Source organism: Muscardinus avellanarius (assembly GCF_963383645.1).
Source record: "Muscardinus avellanarius genome assembly, chromosome: 5".
In the NCBI taxonomy this organism is placed as follows: Eukaryota; Metazoa; Chordata; class Mammalia; order Rodentia; family Gliridae; genus Muscardinus; species Muscardinus avellanarius.
Window position 1 is genome coordinate 54,089,088 of NC_137790.1, and position 17,276 is coordinate 54,106,363.

The following is a 17,276-nucleotide window of genomic DNA, read 5'->3' on the forward strand; positions in this document are numbered from 1 at the left end:
AGTATTAACATAAAAAGCCTCTGTACTCTTGAAGTGTATAAGTAAAACACACTGAATTTTATTGTTCTACACTAACAAATCAGTGTAGTGTGAGACTGTAACTATCCTACTGAGACTATTATTTTTTTGTTTTTCAATTTCATAAATAAAATATCATGTGCCTTGTAATTAAGGCACATGTCTTAAAGCAAACATATTAAAACTGAATCTTCCTATTCTACCCAAGCCTTCTTGTTCTCATTCTCTGTATTGATGATTGTTTCATCTTTCTAGTTTCCCAGGATAAAAGAAAATCTAGGGGTCATTCATTATGCATCTCTTTCCCTGCATTTTTCATCTACCCTCTCAGGCAATCTTGTCTCTAATTCCAAAATACGTGTCTGATTGTTGGCTTCTTAGTACTTCCACTGTAAACTACATTTTCAGTAGCAGCTTCCTCAGGAGTCTCCCTGCTTCTCCCCTATGCCTTCCTGCCTATTTGCTAGATAACAATAATCATCTAAAGCACAAAATCTATAATGTCAGTGTTCAAAACTTTCCAATTTCTTTTCTATTCCATTTAGTTGGAAAAGCAGCATTGTTAAAATGAATTCCAACTCCCTCCCCATGAATCTTATTTCCAAATCTAAACCTCATTTTCTCTTAGACTTTCATGAAACAAAAGCTCCATAAGGTCTCTGCTTTAGTCTGACCTCATGTGGTCAGCTTAGTGCAGTCGAGGCATGATTCAACCCGAGAGCAGGGTGGGATTCAAGGAGTACACTAGGCGCTGGGTGCGTGTGTATTTGTATCACCTTGAACCTCACTGTGATTCATAATTACAGTGCATCAGTAAATGTATAACAGATCGTATCACATGGTCTCTTAAAATCTTAAACAGCTTTACACAAAATCTTTGCAAATACTCGTTGAGCTTATCCATATAGCATTCAGTTTGCCTTTTATTGTTCTGATGCTAGAGCCTCTGTTAATGAATACATGTATGCATTTTAATTTTCTCCTTAATTTTATTTTGTTCTACATCACTGCCGTGTCTACAATGTCTGGAGGATGGATTCCCAAAGTTGGCAATTCTACTGAGGGTGGGATGTGCTGGAGCCATCCAGGGGAACAGTAGTAGCCTTCTCAAAAATTGGGAGGGATTGAATAAAGACAAAGAAGCCTAGGGAAATTCCCAGAAAGCCATGGAGTTATCTTTTTTTTTTTTTTTCTGAAAAGAGGGTGATAAGCCAAAAAGTTTGGGAATATATGAATATCTAACACAACAAACACTGAGGACATTAGAAGAAACTTCAGAGATTTTTAAAGTCCATAATGTTTTATTTTGAAGCAGTAAAACCTAAAGTTAGCAACAGCCACTTGCAAATTCATTGTTCCTGATTATCAACTTTGGAAAGAATTATTCTAGTCATTTATTTATTTCTTTATTTGTTTATTTATTTATTTTCTTGAGAAGTTTTAGATAAAGAAAAACCTAAATTTCATAAGAAACTTGAAATAAGTGAAAGTATTTGAGAGTTGTGATTTAGGATTTGCTTTACCAATTTTTCCCAGAGTTCTAGTACCTAACTTTCAGGCAACTATTTACTTTTAGATTAAAAAACGCATTTCTTACATTTTTGTCAACCAATCTGTTTGATTAAATCACATATCCTAGAGCCAACCTCACAAGATTCTTCTGAAAATATCTTTTTTTTATTCTGAGGTTGTTATTTTTTATTATTTTTTATTATTTTTTATTGGTGCATTGTATTTATACATCATAATGGGGTAAAAAACTTGTGTAGTCATAAATACACACATCACCCAGCCAGCCCCCACTCAGTCCCCACCTCGTTCCCTCCCCATCCCTTCCTCCCATGCTTGGTTTAGTGGTTGACTTCGATATGAATAAGTACATCATGCGCTTTAAAGCATTTCCCTTTCCCTGCCTCCCATCCCCACAATTAGGTTGCCTTATTTGCTCCTCTATAAGATCTCTTTTTTTACCTGGAGTTCCTCCTATGACACCATTCACCCTAGCTTTCACATATTAGGGAAAGCATCTGATTCCTTACTTTTTGTGACTGACTAATCTCACTTAGCATAATGTCCTCAAGATCCATCCATTTCCCTGAAAATACCACAATTGTATTTTTTTATGGCCGAGTAAAATTCCATTGTGTACATATCCCACAGTTTTGTAATCCATTAATCTGTTGATGGACATCTTGGCTGGTTCCATAGTTTGGCTATGGTGAATTGTGCAGCTATGAACATAGATACACAAGCATTAGTTTGGTAGTTTGGTTTCCTTTCCTTTGGGTAGATACCCAGAAGTGGTATTGCTGGATCAAATGGTAGATTTATTCCCATTATTCTGAGGGTCCTCCATACTATTTTCCAAAGTGGTTGTACTAATTTGCAATCCCACCAACACTGTTTTAGAGTTCCCACTTCTCCGCATCCTCATCAGAATTTGTTGTTGTTTGTGTTTTGAATGATTGCCTTTTAGTTGGAGTTAGGTGAAATCCCATGGTAGTTTTGATTTGCATCTCTCTGATTGCCAATGATGTCTAGTCTTTTAAAGAGAGAAAAGAATTTGTGGTGGGGTTGATTTACTACTGTAGGATTAATACTCCTTTCTGTCATTCATTTTTGGTTGAGAGTAACAGATCCTCAGAAATACTGGATGAAACTTTATAAATGTATTCCCCACAGTGCATGTTTTATTTCCACAATCCTAGCAGAATGTGATTTGTAATTAATGATTATTTTATCCTTGCAATTATAACATGCTATAGTTGATAACATAGCATAGAAGGGTATGATACTGTGCAGAACACTGTTCGTCTGGGCAGTGTTCCTACTTGAGTAAAGGATATCATCCCTCCAGCCTGCACTCAGCAGCCCTTGATCCTCACATCACTTTTTTACAAGCCTTCAAATAGAGAAAAGTAACTTATAATGTCAGCTGCTTCTAGTCATTTATTCACCTTAGTAAAGGTAATTGTTTTTTAAAAAGAAGTTTTCTTTAATTTTCTTCATACATAGCCTCAGAAAATCTTGCTTAAGGTAACTGACAAATGTCACCTTTACAGCAATTTGATGTCAGGAGGCCTTTATTTTACATGTAAAAGAAATGTGCACAAAGTTAAATATTATCTATAATAGATAGATATTGTTTATACATTAAGCAAGAGTCAAAGAAAAATATTTAGCACTTATTTCTAATCCTGTAATATGTAAATGCTATAATTCTTAAGTTTAGCAGCTTTTCTTTGATGCTTTCCAAAAAAATGACATACTACAAGAGAAGTACCAAAGAGATGCTTGTTTTTCACAAATTGTTCACATGTATAAACAGTCAACCATATTAAAATGTAATCGTTTGATTTTATTAATAACCTGAAAGAAAACTCTGTAAAGGAGGCATCACATTTACATAATTGAGTGGACCCCACGAAATGTCACTTCAATACTAATATCCACTGAGTTCATAGTCCGTTAACTCGGGCTCCTTATTTCTCCTTGCACCAGCTGCATCATGATGGTGAGGATCATTATTATCATCAGTTTTGTAATTAAAGACCTCATTCTTTCTACAGGTATGCATTTACAACATATAGAGAATATAGGAGTACAGTGTTGTCCTCTTCATTCAGAAGGTGTGGCCTTTATTTGAGATCCCTTTGTTCAGCATTAGCCATTTAGAATAATATTTTTAAAAGAAGAAGATTGAGCTTTGAATTTCAGATCAGTACTTTAAGATCCGGGGAGGAAAATTCTATCCCTTAGAAATAAAGGAGCCTTTATTTTTTTCAGCACCTTCTGTAGAATTCTGCATTTGTCCATTTGTCCCATGTTCGTGAGTATCTGTATAAAAATGTTCAGTGTCCGAAAACCTTAAAATATAAAGAACAAAATAAAAAGGTAGTAATTAAGGAGTTAGGAGTTGATAAATATGCATATGCCTAAAAAGATGTTTGCTGTATATTGTTAGGCTAAAGAATAAAACAAATTGCAAAGCAGCATATAAAATACCCAATTTAAATTTTAAAAATAATATGTATGACTATATATAAAAACAACATGTTCAGAGTTATTTCAGAGTCATGTGATTACCACTTTTAGATATGGATATTCTGAGTACATTTTATTTATTTTTGTTTGCGGTCCTGAGGATGGAACCCAGGGGCATTCTACCTCCTAGCTATAACCCCTGCCCTATTTTTTATTCTTTATATTTGAAACAGGCTCTCACTAAGTTGCAAAGGGCCTCACTAAGTAGCTGAGGCTGTCCGCCAACCACAATCCTCTGGTCTCAGCCTCCCAAATGCTGGGATTACAAGCGTGCGCCACCACGCCCGGCTTCCATTTTAATTTTCTACAGTGAATTTGTGTGTCTGTAGTTTTAAAAACAAATTAAAAGAAAAGAACAGAAAAGATGCAGAGAGTTAATCCCCGTCATCAGGCATGTTCCACTAACAGACTGTCTTGGTATAATACCAAAAATTTTTAAAAGTTGATTATCTCCATCCATCAGTAACCAGAATCAAGAAGGGGCCTTCATCTAGAGAAAGTGATGCTTCTAAAAATGCAATGCCCCCCCACACACATACTTCAGTGCTAGAAAGGTTTGGCAGTATCAGCAGACGAATGACAGAGAAGAATCAGAACACAAGAGACTGAATTTGCTGTCTGAACTCTTATTCAATATAACCCTTAATCCTATGAAATTGTTTTGTTTTTTAAATCATTGAACCTTAACTATTTTACAACCCGAAAATATAGGAACACATTGCATACATTATACCAGCTCTCATTTCTGGCCTTGTTCTTATAGAAGCAAATGCTTGACATCAAGCGTAGAGGAAAAGAACATTTGTATGACTTTTGTTGAGTCCCATGTGTTTGTTTCATTGTTCCAACTTTAACATTTGTGTTCTCTGTGAAGACATTCTTAATTTTTAAGAGAAACATTTATGTATTTTCCATATGAAATTATTTTTACAACTCTGCTTGTAAAGGTTAAATTCAGAACATACAGTTTGTAAATGTCTCTTGAAATGACCCTTAGAGGAGTATGTATCAGCACTGAAATTCTTAGACTTTCTGGAACCACGGTTTCATTTCCTGGCATGACCAACAGAGCTGCTTAATTTTCTGAGCGATAAGTTACATTCCTTCTAGTTCAGCTTATTTGAGTCTTTTGGGGAAAAAAGATTTTTTTCTATTCCCAAAAGACTGTATTAGTTACCTAATTAATGAAGAATTCTCACAGGATTTCCTCTTAAGAGTTGCCTTAAAAAATCCTAACATTCATTAGAGCTCATAAATTTAAAACTTTTCTCTTGAAATATTTCAAATGCTCAGAAAAGATATGTCCTACCAATCTCAGTTAACTCATGTTAATATTTTACTACATTTGCTTCAATTCTTTTTTTATTATATTTTAAGGACAAAATATTTGAGATACAACTTCAGTCTCATGTTCCTCTCAACCCTATTAATATCAGTGCATATTATTCCCAAATGTGGTTTGAATTTATTGCCTCACTTTTATAACCTTAAATTGTAAGATTGAAAACAAAGGAAAGTTTTTTCTTTACCTGTTACTTCTCTTTTATACTCATAAACACATGTTTTGTACAGTTTGAACCTTATATAAATGAGGTCAATAATAGACCTTTTGACATAACATTTTTTTAATTCAACATCATGCTTTTCAAATGCTTTCCTGTTGACATTTGCACTTTGGTGCTGTTCATGTTCCACAAAATAATCCATTATATATACTTACTATCTCTTTACCCTGTGTGTTATAATTATGGAATATGAGGATTCTTTTTATTTTATTATTTCAGGCTTTTATTTCATCTTTATTTCTAATTGCTTTCCTTCAACATATTACCCTAACTCTTCCTATTTCCTTATTATAGAAATCATATTTGACAAATGTTGAGTTTCTCTTATTATAATTTCCATTTTCTCTCTTTGCTGTGTGTGTGTGTGTGTGTGTGTGTGTGTGTGTGTGTGTGTGTGTGTTCAGGGTCATTCTATCCATACCTGTCTGTACTTTAGATGCTAAATTCATCTTTGAACTTTTATTATTAATTTGTGCTGTTATGATAAATACTTACATATTTATATGACTACATATGCTTTATATATGCACAGATGTACATATAATACACTAATACATTATTATATGTTTGTATGTATATATATTTATGTAAATATAATAACAAATATTTTTAATTAAAAATTTGCTCATTTAATATTGTTTTTTTTATAATTTTGAAACATCTCTGCTTTTAAAAAATTTTAAAAATGCCAGGTGTGGTGGCGCATGCTTGTAAATCCCCGCGCTTGGGAGGCTGAGACAGGAGGATTTTGCGCAGGTTTGAAGTCAGCCTCAGCTACTTAGTGAGGCTCTCATCAACTTAGTGAGACCCTGTTTCCAAATAAAATGTAAAATGGGTCTGGGAGTATAGCCCGGCGGTAGAAAGCCTCTGGATTCCACCTCCAGTACCACTAAAAAAAAAAAAAAAAAATTTAAGAAAACTTTTATAGTATCTATCACCTTGAAATCTGGCTAGTATTTGTTTCTTTCTGCGAAATATACCTTCAATTCCTTGAATCTTCTTAATTAATATACATGCAATATTTTGTTAATTAACTTAATTGCCCTTTTTGACTCTTAAGGATTGGACCATAGATCAAAGACATTAAGCAATAACTGAAAAAAGCATTGTGTTTTATGTAAATAATATACAAATCTCTTTTAAATTACAAATATCTATAAAGAATTTAATGCACATCATAAGATCATGTTCCATATACATTAGACTTCAACTTGAATAAAGCGTGAGAAAAAATTGTATCCTAAAATTACGTTCAATTATATGATATTTCTAATTACTTTGCTCAGTATTGAGAAATAAGATAACAGATTTGAGAACAGAATTTGTCTTATATCAGTAACAAAAATGTTCATGCATTTGTGAATACTTCTTAATTCTAAAGCAAAAATGTTTGTAATTATCAAATAGAATCAACTATAATACCTATGTAATAAATTGTCTTTTGTTTCATAGTACTTTCTACTGATGGCAGCTTTGGTCATAATTTTAATAATAACATATTTACATCATTTATAATAATTCATTGTACTAGATTAATAACCTTAAATTCACTGGATAATAAGATCCCCTTTCTCTTCCAAGTGAATGATTGCAATATAAGTAGAAAAATAAAAGATATTTTGGCCAGGCATGGTGGCACATACTTGTAATTTAAGTACTTGGGAGACTGAGAAAGGAGGATCACAGGTTCCCAGCTAGCCTCAGCTACTTAATGAGGCCCTCTGCAACTTAGTGAGACCCTGTTTCAGAATAAAAAATAAAAAATAGGGCTGGAAAGCTGGGCATGGTGGTGCATGCTAGTAATCCCAGCATTTGGAAGGCTGAGACAGGAGGATTGCACAGGTTCAAAGCCAACCTCAGCTACTTAGTGAGGCTCTCAGCAACTTAGTGAGACCCTTTTTCCACATAAAATATAAAATAAGTCTGGTAGTATAGCCCAGAGGTATAAAAGGCTGCTGTTTCCACCCTCAGTACAAAATAAATAAATAAATAAATAAATAAATAAATAAATAGGGCTGAGAGTGTCGATTAGAGGTTGAATGCCCCTGGATTTAATCCTCCAGTATCAAAAAAAAAAAAAGATTTTTTTGATGCAAGGAGAAACCATAAAAGTGTCCTTGGCTCTCTGAATATAAAACTTTCTTCTTGAATCAAATCATGGTTATGTATTTTTAAAACTTTATGAAAAAAAACTAAATTATGTAAACATTCAGGCCATTTGTTTTTTAAAAATAAAAAGAAGGGGAGTATGACTCATTTCCTTACCTTTCCCTGATTACAGGAAAATCCTCTGGCTGAGGCGACTCACAGTTCGAAGCTTAGAGGACTCCAGGGAGGCTTTCTGGTTTACTGCAGCATTAGAAGGCATATGACTTGAAATCTCAGAGAGGGATCAGTAAAAGGAATGCAAGTTCAGCTTTATGAATTAGTACAGGGACAGAATCACCTCTTTATTAACTAACCATCATTTAAGGAACTACTTGTCTCCACATATGTGAACTCACATCTATTATAATTAAAGCAATTTTCAATTGAATATAATATTACAAAAGCCTAAAATAAGTTGGCAAATACTTTCAAATGACTATATAATTAATGTTTTAGGCCTTACAGTCTGTATAGTCTCTCCCATAACAACTATATTCTGCAGTTATTCTGCAAAAGCAGTTATAAGTAATATGTAAATGAAATGAATGGGTCTAACTTTTTTTTTTTTTTTTTGATGGTGGTACTGGGGATGGAGCCTAGAGGCTCTCTACCTGCGGGCTATACTCCAGGACCTATTTTATATTTTATTTGGAAACAGGGTCTCACTACGTTGATGAGAACCTCACTAAGTAGCTGAGGCTGGCTTCGAACCTGTGCAATCCTCCTGTCTCAGCCTCCCAAGTGCTGGGATTACAATCGTGCATCACCGCGCCCGGCGTGCCCAGCCATAACTATCTTTTAAGAAAATTACTTTGTTGTTCTTTTCGTACTAGGGATTGAATCCAGGGGCATTCTACCCCCAAACTACACCTTTAGACATATTTATTTATTTATTTATTTATTTATTTATTTACTTACTTACTTACTTATTTAGAAACATGGTGTCTATAAGTTGATGAGAGTCTCAATAAGTTGCTGAGGCTGGCCTTGAACCTGTCTTCCTCCTGTCTCACCTTCCCAAGGACTAGGATTAGAGGCTTATACTACCTTAGCCAGCTAAAATTGTTTTTCTAAAAATAAATGGCCAATGTTTTTTCTGGACTCTGATATAAAATGTGCTAAATATTGTAAAATGTGAAAAATATTACCACATACTGGGTTTTTGTTGTTTGTCTTTGTTGTTGTTTTTGTGATGCTAGAAATTGAACCCAGGGGCATTGTACCTTTAAGCTGTACCCCATTCCTTTTTTACATTTTATTTATTTATTTATTTATTTATTTATTTATTTATTTATTTATTTTGGTGGTACTGGGAGTGGAACCCAGGGGCTTTTCTACCTCTGGGCTATACTCCTAGACCTATTTTCTATTTTATTTGGAAACAGGATCTCACTAAGTTGCTGAGAGCCTCACTAAGTAGCTGAGGCTGGCTCTGAACCTGCGCAATCCTACTGTCTCAGCCTTCCAAGCGCGGGGATTACAAGCGTATGCCACCATGCCCGGCTTCCTTTTATTTTTTTATTTTATTTTTTTGCTTTTGAAACAAGGCCTTGCTAGGTTGTTGATAGTCTTGCTATATTGCTGAGGCTGTCCTCAAAACTGTGATCCTCCTTTCTCAATATTCCAAGTATTGGGATTACAAGCATGTGCCACCATGCCCAGCTACCACATACTCTTTTTTTTAAACAAAAAAGTTAAATTGAAGTTTAAATGACTTGACAGTTACAAGCATATCTGAAAATTATATAGAAGTTATCTTTTAGAATGACACTAATCAAATTTACCTGATTTTCCACATAATAAAGAATTCATATTCAACATCTCCAGGAATGATCAAAAGGAAATTAATTTTTGTTATTAAATATAAATTTATTTCACTCTTCTCTTAAAATGAAAAAGGTGTCTAGATATATTAAGATTGTACACGTTTCTCTTTCCTGAAGTGGAAACGTCTTCATTACCCTTAATAGAAAAATATATGGAAACATCATGTTTTCTTTGGGGTCTAAAGGAAAGGGACAGTTTTCACTGACACCATCAACTCTGGTTCAAAAGAAGTCAGAAAGTGCAGCTCTGAATTGCTGTTTTGCCACAAGCATTTTATTGCTCTTTTCCCCATTATAAAAATGGCAAAGTGCTCTGAAAATGAAAATTTTTCCTCAGGGACAAATTCATACAGATTTATTATCTTGCCTCAAAGGGATGGGATTGAGCCATTTTTACAGCCAAAAGTTACTTTTATTTTCAGCATAGAAATTATTTCTCTGCAGTCTTGCAAAGTATAAAAAGATCATTCTGCTGAGGATTTCTGCCACTGACACAGCCACCAAGACCCATCAGTGATATGAACCAGGCACTTTAATAGCATTTTGGTGGTTTCTAACTAGAACTGTGCATTTAAAATTTTTGTGAAACATTAAAATTATAGAGTCCTGAGTCATACGCTGTATCCCCTTGCACTGCAGTCTGGAGTCTTACACAACTTACCCTAGTCACACTGAGCCATACTTTCCAGAGATGGGTTCTGGAAGGCTGTATATTTGAAACTATTCTTCCAGTGATTTGTATACATAGCCAGCATTGACAACCTCGGCTAAAAGAAAAGAAAGCAATTTCCCTGATAAAATGTAATTTTTAAAAGTCAGTTTTAAAAGTCAATTTCTAAACAATGGTTATTTATCAGCTTATAAATAATTCTGTACATCTAGAAGATATGTAAAAGTATACAGCTTCATAGCACTCACCAGACTATCAAAGGCAGCATCTGAAGCTGACATCACTGATCTTGTCAGGACTTCCATGAAGTCTGCCCTTGGATCATTCCCTCTTTCTAAGAAAATGTGATTTCATCCTGTTCTGGGAAAATTAGTCTCAGAAAAGCCTTCTGTTTCCCATGCTAGGTCAGTCTGGGCTACTTGTAAGAAGGGAAATTTGAGCAATTCCTGAAAGTTGCCCCATATGACAAATATGCACCAGTCAACAATGAAAATAATCCTATGCCAAGTGTCCATCATATCTACATTATTATTAGGATATTGTTTTTGACTGTTGAAGATAATTTGATTTTTAAGGATTTCCCATCAAGAAAATATGTTCCTGATACAACTCTTTTAAGTCCAAAGGATTCTGTATAGAAGATATCTACGTACTGGGGTGGTACCCACAAAGGAATTACTAAAGAATGTGCTATGGATTTATCATGCATATATAAACTAATAATTTTTTCTAGATTTATCATCTAGCTTATTTCACAAAGACTATAAGGGTAGTGTATACACTGCAGGCTTCCTGTGCTTAACTAGTTGCCTGTAGCCTTGATTATGACTGACAGCTACTGGATGTCATTCTAACAAGTTTGGATAAATTAATGTCCTAGTCCATTCATGCCAACAAAATACGTGCAATTGGACAATTTATAAATAATAGAAATTCACTTCTCACAGATCTGAAGGCTGGAAGTCCGAGATCAAGGTACTGGCATTTTCCATGTCTAGTAGGGACTTCTGTCTTTTTAAAATATGACATCTCGTTACTGTATCCTCCAGAGAAGTTGAACCCTGACAGTGGAAGAAACAGAAGGGAAAAGATGAAAAAATGCCCCCCTCAAGCTATCTAATAAGGGTTTTAATCCATGAGCACACCATCTAATAACTTCCTAAAGGCCCCACTCCTTAATACCTTTGCCTTGGAAATTAATCTCCAACATGAATTTGGGAGGGGATACAAATATTTGAACCACTGTAATTATTAATTTGAATTGGAAGCTGAAAGCAGTCTTACTGATACCAATTAAACTGTATCATATACATAGGAGGTGATGAGAGCTTATCATCAAGAGTGAATGACTTCTCTCACTAATGCTGATTGATATTGATCAGTGTTTATTTTATTTGGTTTTCTAGTGCTGTATTAGATACTGATAACTATGTAATAGTAACACATTCTTTCTTTAACTTCTGTAAAACCTGACTTTTTTGCTTATTTCTTTTTTTCTTCTTTAAAGAAAACTACTTTTCCAAAAGACACAAATATTAAAATTTCTCTCTGCACTACATAAAGCATTAAGTTATTCTTATTGTATATTTACTATTCACAGAGTCTCACGAGCTCACCAGGATTTTTTTAAAGTTGTTGCCAAACTTCTGATGATCTCCACATTTATACAAACACTATACATTTGCTCAACAATGTACTAGCATAGCAAGTGGTTACTTGTATTTTCACTGACATTTCTTGCAGACATTTCAAACACATGTCATGAAATATTCTTATTTTTCGTCCAAACTACTTCTCTGGAATCCCCACATTCAATAAGTGCATGATGATCTTCCTATTCATTAGATATAAAGTACTGGGAGTAGCCTTCATTTGATTCTTCTTTCTAGTAATTTTTTCAAATTTTTACTATCTTCCTATGACATACTTCTTCCTATTATCATACTTTGAACCATCATTTGTCAGGATTATTGTTATATACTATTAAATATTCTCCTAATTTTCACCTTTTTTGTGGTACTGGGGATGGAACCCATGGGCTTTCTAACTCTGATCAACACTCCTCAACCCTATTTTTTTTATTCTTTTTTTGAGACAGGGTCTCACTGAGTTGCAAAGGGCCTCACTAAGTAGCTGAGGCTGTTGCCGATCCTTGATCCATGATCCTTCTGTTTCAGCCTCACAAATGCTGGGATTACAAGCATGTGTCACCATGCCTGGCTTCCAATGTTCACTCTTGTTCATTTTCAATCACTACTCAGCCACTGGAAGATAAAATTTCCATGACCACTTATAAACTTTCAGTGAACGCATAGTTTCAAAATACTGACCATGGTTTAGAAGAAATGCTGTCCTGTGTGTTTGTAGTGCTTCCTCTACTCACTGTACAAGCTGTCTTTTCTATCCACCACACGATTCCACTCATAGCCTTCGGGTGAAACTCTTTCTCATTATTAACATTCGGACTTCCATGCAACTTTCTTCAGGGAAGAGCTTCCTATATCCCCATGGAAGATGAGATACTGCTGCATTTTCCTCACAGGAGCTTCATCTGTTTGCCTTTTGTTAGACTACATGTGTAATTACTGATGTCCTGTTCCAGTGTTATAATACTAGTGGGCTCTGTGATGGTAGAGAGAATGTTCATCTGGTTCTCTGCCTTATCTCTGGGACCTACCATTATCCTCAGCCTAAATTAATAGTTTTGATTAGATAAATGAGTCATAATGATTTACTTAATACAATGAGTAAACACTGTTTTCACAGGCACTGCTTCTTGGTCACCAGAGAAGTATTTATGTTTTGGTTCATCATTGTCAAAAAGACAGAAAGAAGCTCGTGTTCTATGTATCTGTACATTGTGAACACACTGATTCTGATTAGACACTGCTGTTCTAACCTTTATCAGTTAGCAGCTTATTTTATTCATATATTTGAAGAGTAACATGATAAAAGAGGATATAGGGTAGGATAATAAAAAAGGGAGATAGGCAAAGAATAAACTTCTCCATTATTATTATGAAGCAAAAGTTCCTTTACTCATATTTTCCAATTCATGCTTTAGAATATATACACTGTGTGTGTACCTGTTTGTGTGTGAAATATACATCAGATATAAAAAGTATAGTCGTATCAATTATTAGGCACATAATTGTGCTATAATTACTTACTTTTTCTTGCCTTTTTATCATATTAACAGTGGCATACATGCACACAATACTTAGTGCCTCAGCCTCTCCATTTCTCTCCCTCCCAATACCAAGTGCCCAGATTGACTATGGTGTATTCACATGTATATGCTCCTCCTCCTCCTCCTCCTCCTCCTCCTCCTCCTCCTCCTCCTCCTCCTCCTCCTTCTCCTCCTTCTCCTCCTCCTCCTTCTTCTTTTTCTTCTTCTTCTTCTTCTTGCAGTACTAGGCATGGAACTCAGTGGAACTCAGGGGCATTCTACCTCTGAGCTACACCCTCAATCCTATTTTTTATTTTTTATTTTGAAACAGAGTCTCACTGTGTTGCGAAGAGCCTCACTATGAAGCTGAGACTGTCCCTGAACCATGCTCTTCCAGTCTCTTCCTCCTGAATGCTGGGATTACAAGCATGCTCCACCATGCCTGGCTCAAACCTTCTTGACAGTCTTATTCCAAGAAAAAGAAAGAGACAAGGAACATCGGGTAATAGATCCCAAGAAAGTTCAAACTCCAACAGGATATAAAACATTAAAATTGTAAAGCTTGAGAATCATCTTCATTGACTTCACCTTTCAGACACCTGAGGGTGGGATTTGGGTCCCCGAACCTTGAGGTAGCTCTGCCTTCATGTTTATGTTGAATATATTAAGGGTGGGGTTTGGTGCCTTTGACTCTAACAGCTAGGCTGTTATTACATGTTGGTGACTCTACAGGTCTGAGTTCTTGCTCCCTGTTTTCATGGTTTCATTAGTTTTGCCCTAATGGGGGTTCTCTGTGGTAGCCTAAATACCATGCCTTCACTGACCATTGAGTTACTGATGACATTGTCACAGGCTTGCCTCAGTGGTAGATGTCCAGCTGGGCTTTAAAGCTCTCTGAGATAATCTTTGAGATGTAGATGGAGGAAGTCATGCCTCCACTACTGTTGCTCTCCATGCACCTACACAATTAGCCCCAAAGGGATGCCTGGATTGTGCCTTTTTAAAAAGAGGCCTTGTCTATAATTGGATACTCTTATGCCACAACTGAAGAGGCCAAGCTGCTCTGGAATGCAGAAAGTAGACACTTGTGGTAGCTCTGGACAGCAAGCTGCAAGGATTCACAGGCACCCTGAGGTCCTCCATTTTTCAGTATGATATCTCTCATTTTTAAGGAATCATCAGAATGGCCTTTACTATCCATATTTCCATAAATACTCTATTCACAATTACGTTGATCATCAGTGCTTTCCTCTTCTGAGCCTTTACCAGAGTTTTTCAACATAGTTCACAGTAATACAGGGTTTTTCCAGTTTACACTTTACAACAGTTCCATCTCATAACCATTACCCAATTCCAACTCTGTTTACATAATTTTAGGTATTTTTACCAGCAGCCCCACTTTTCAGTACAGTGTGTATCTTTCTTAATCTCTTTGTACTCTTTTAATAAAACACAAGCATGAGTAATTTATATGTAATAGCTATTCGTGTCTTATAGTTCTGAAGTCATAGAAGCTGTAGAACAAGTTGCTGGAAGGTTTTGTGTCTACTGAAACTACTTGCTCTACTTCAAAGATGATACCTTGTGGCTTTGCTCTCTGGAGGAATGAACTCTCTGTCTCCATATGGCAGAAGACTGAAAGGGATGAGCTCTCTGAAACCTCTCTAAGGCTTAAGTAATTCATGAGAATAGAGCCCTTATGACTTAGTCATTTTTCCAAAACGCCTTCCCTTTTTACTACTATTGCTTTGGAAATTGTTTCAATATGAATTTTAAAAATACCATAATTCAAGCCATAACAGAGACAATGTGACTAAGGAGTCTTGGATATTACAAAAAAATCAATGGATCATGAGCATTGTTTAGTCAACTAATGTTTTGTGGTTTCCACCAGTTTATGTTAGCCATGGGATTTATTCTCAGTTCCTCTAACTACTATATAGAAAACAGATATAATACCACACTTTCAATAAATATAAAGCATGTTTACCAAAGAAAACATTTTATAAGAAAAAGTTCGATAATGTACTGCGTGCTATGTTTGTATCAACCAAATTACCTACATACCTACTGGGTTTATTGACTTTAACTTAATTTTGAATTATTTTTTCCAATTTTAGACTATTCGAAAGGATAAATTCAAACCTTAAAATTAAAACAAAATTAGACTATCAATCACAAAATGGCAATGACATTAAGATCTCAAGTGGTAATCTTAATCACACAAATTTGAAACAATATTTCAGTGAGAACTTATAAAAAGGTTTTTGCCCTTATTATCATTTCTAAAATCTTGGACTAAAGGTCTACAGCTTTTCAACTTTGCTCTTAAAAGGAATAGGTTATAGATTTTTATACTGCCAAATTTATTTCCATGCAGACATAAGGATTTTAAACCTTGTTGTATTATGATTTCTTGTCACCAAAGGACACTGTCTGTTAATGCTCCTCTGTCAGAACCTGACTCTGGAAGCCTTATTTAGAGTTTCTTTACTTGAGCTAAATAAAAAGATGGGTTGGATGCTTTGTGGGGATCCAAGAGTTAATTGCTTCTTAATAAAATCATCTAGTTAAACGGTCTGCTTTGTGGTGTCACACCATAAAGGAGAAATTTCTAAAGGAAGCCTGCTCAGTTGATTGTGCTTCTAGATAATTAATAGAAAAGAGAAAAAAAACAACCCCCAGATGAGAATTCTGTAGTGCTGGCTTTCCAGCTCTTTTGCATAACAAAGTTTCTAAGATTACTTGCAGCAGAAAAAATTCTTCAGCTGAGTGTATGTCCTTTTACTCAATTTATCAGCTGTTGCCTTTGTATTTAGCTAATCTTTTTCAATATTAAAGGAATGAGAATGAAAATAAAAGATAGTAAGACACCTTGAAAAGATAACATACTGTTTTTTACTAATCTAGAATTTGCCTATTAACAGTAAACTGGGACTATTAATTTGGCATTTTTTGTAATTTATTGTGTTTGTATGAGTGTTGAAATTTATTTTCTCTGCAAGAGGTCCATTTGTATGAATCTTCCAGAGATAATTTAGCTTTATCTTATTTTAGAAGTAGATGGTCAATATACTATTAATTTTTTATATAAATATTAATATATTATCTGTCTATCCCCTAAATTTCTAATATCCTGATATTGATCTCATTTCCTTTTCTTCTGGCATTAGTTCCAAAATAAAATTGCACTTTTCTTCTTTTTTAAAAAATTAAAATGATTTATTATATCAGCTATAGATTTTACCCAAAAGCCAGTTCTTTCTTCAATTCTGTGGTTTACTTTCTCTTGTTTTTACTGACACTATGTAGAAGCTAACTTTTTTATTATAATATGTATTCTTTGTAGTCATGGCAAGCTATTAATAACAATTCAGCTACACTTCTTACACTACCCTGGACATACTAATCTACACACACACACACACACACACACACACACACACACACACACACCAAATTCAATTCATCTCTTTTAACTAAAATGCTTTTACAACTCATCTTCCTGCCCAGGTATAAGACATTCCCCTCAGCAGAATGCTTTACATTATGGGAAAGAAAAACTAAAAAAAATGATATATGAGTTTCCTCTTTGCTTTTCATTCACATCAACATCCTCACTAGAGGATGGACAGATGTTAGAAAGATGCCTGATATTTTGGTAGGCATATAAGTTGATGGTTGGTAGATTAATTGGCCAACAAAAATGTGCTTCCAAATGTTCTCAGATCAAACTATGAATTTCATATACAAACTTAGTCTATTCTCATTCTGGTTAGTCACCCATCACTATTATTTTTTATGACAAACTTTACCATTTACTTTTGATTCTTTTA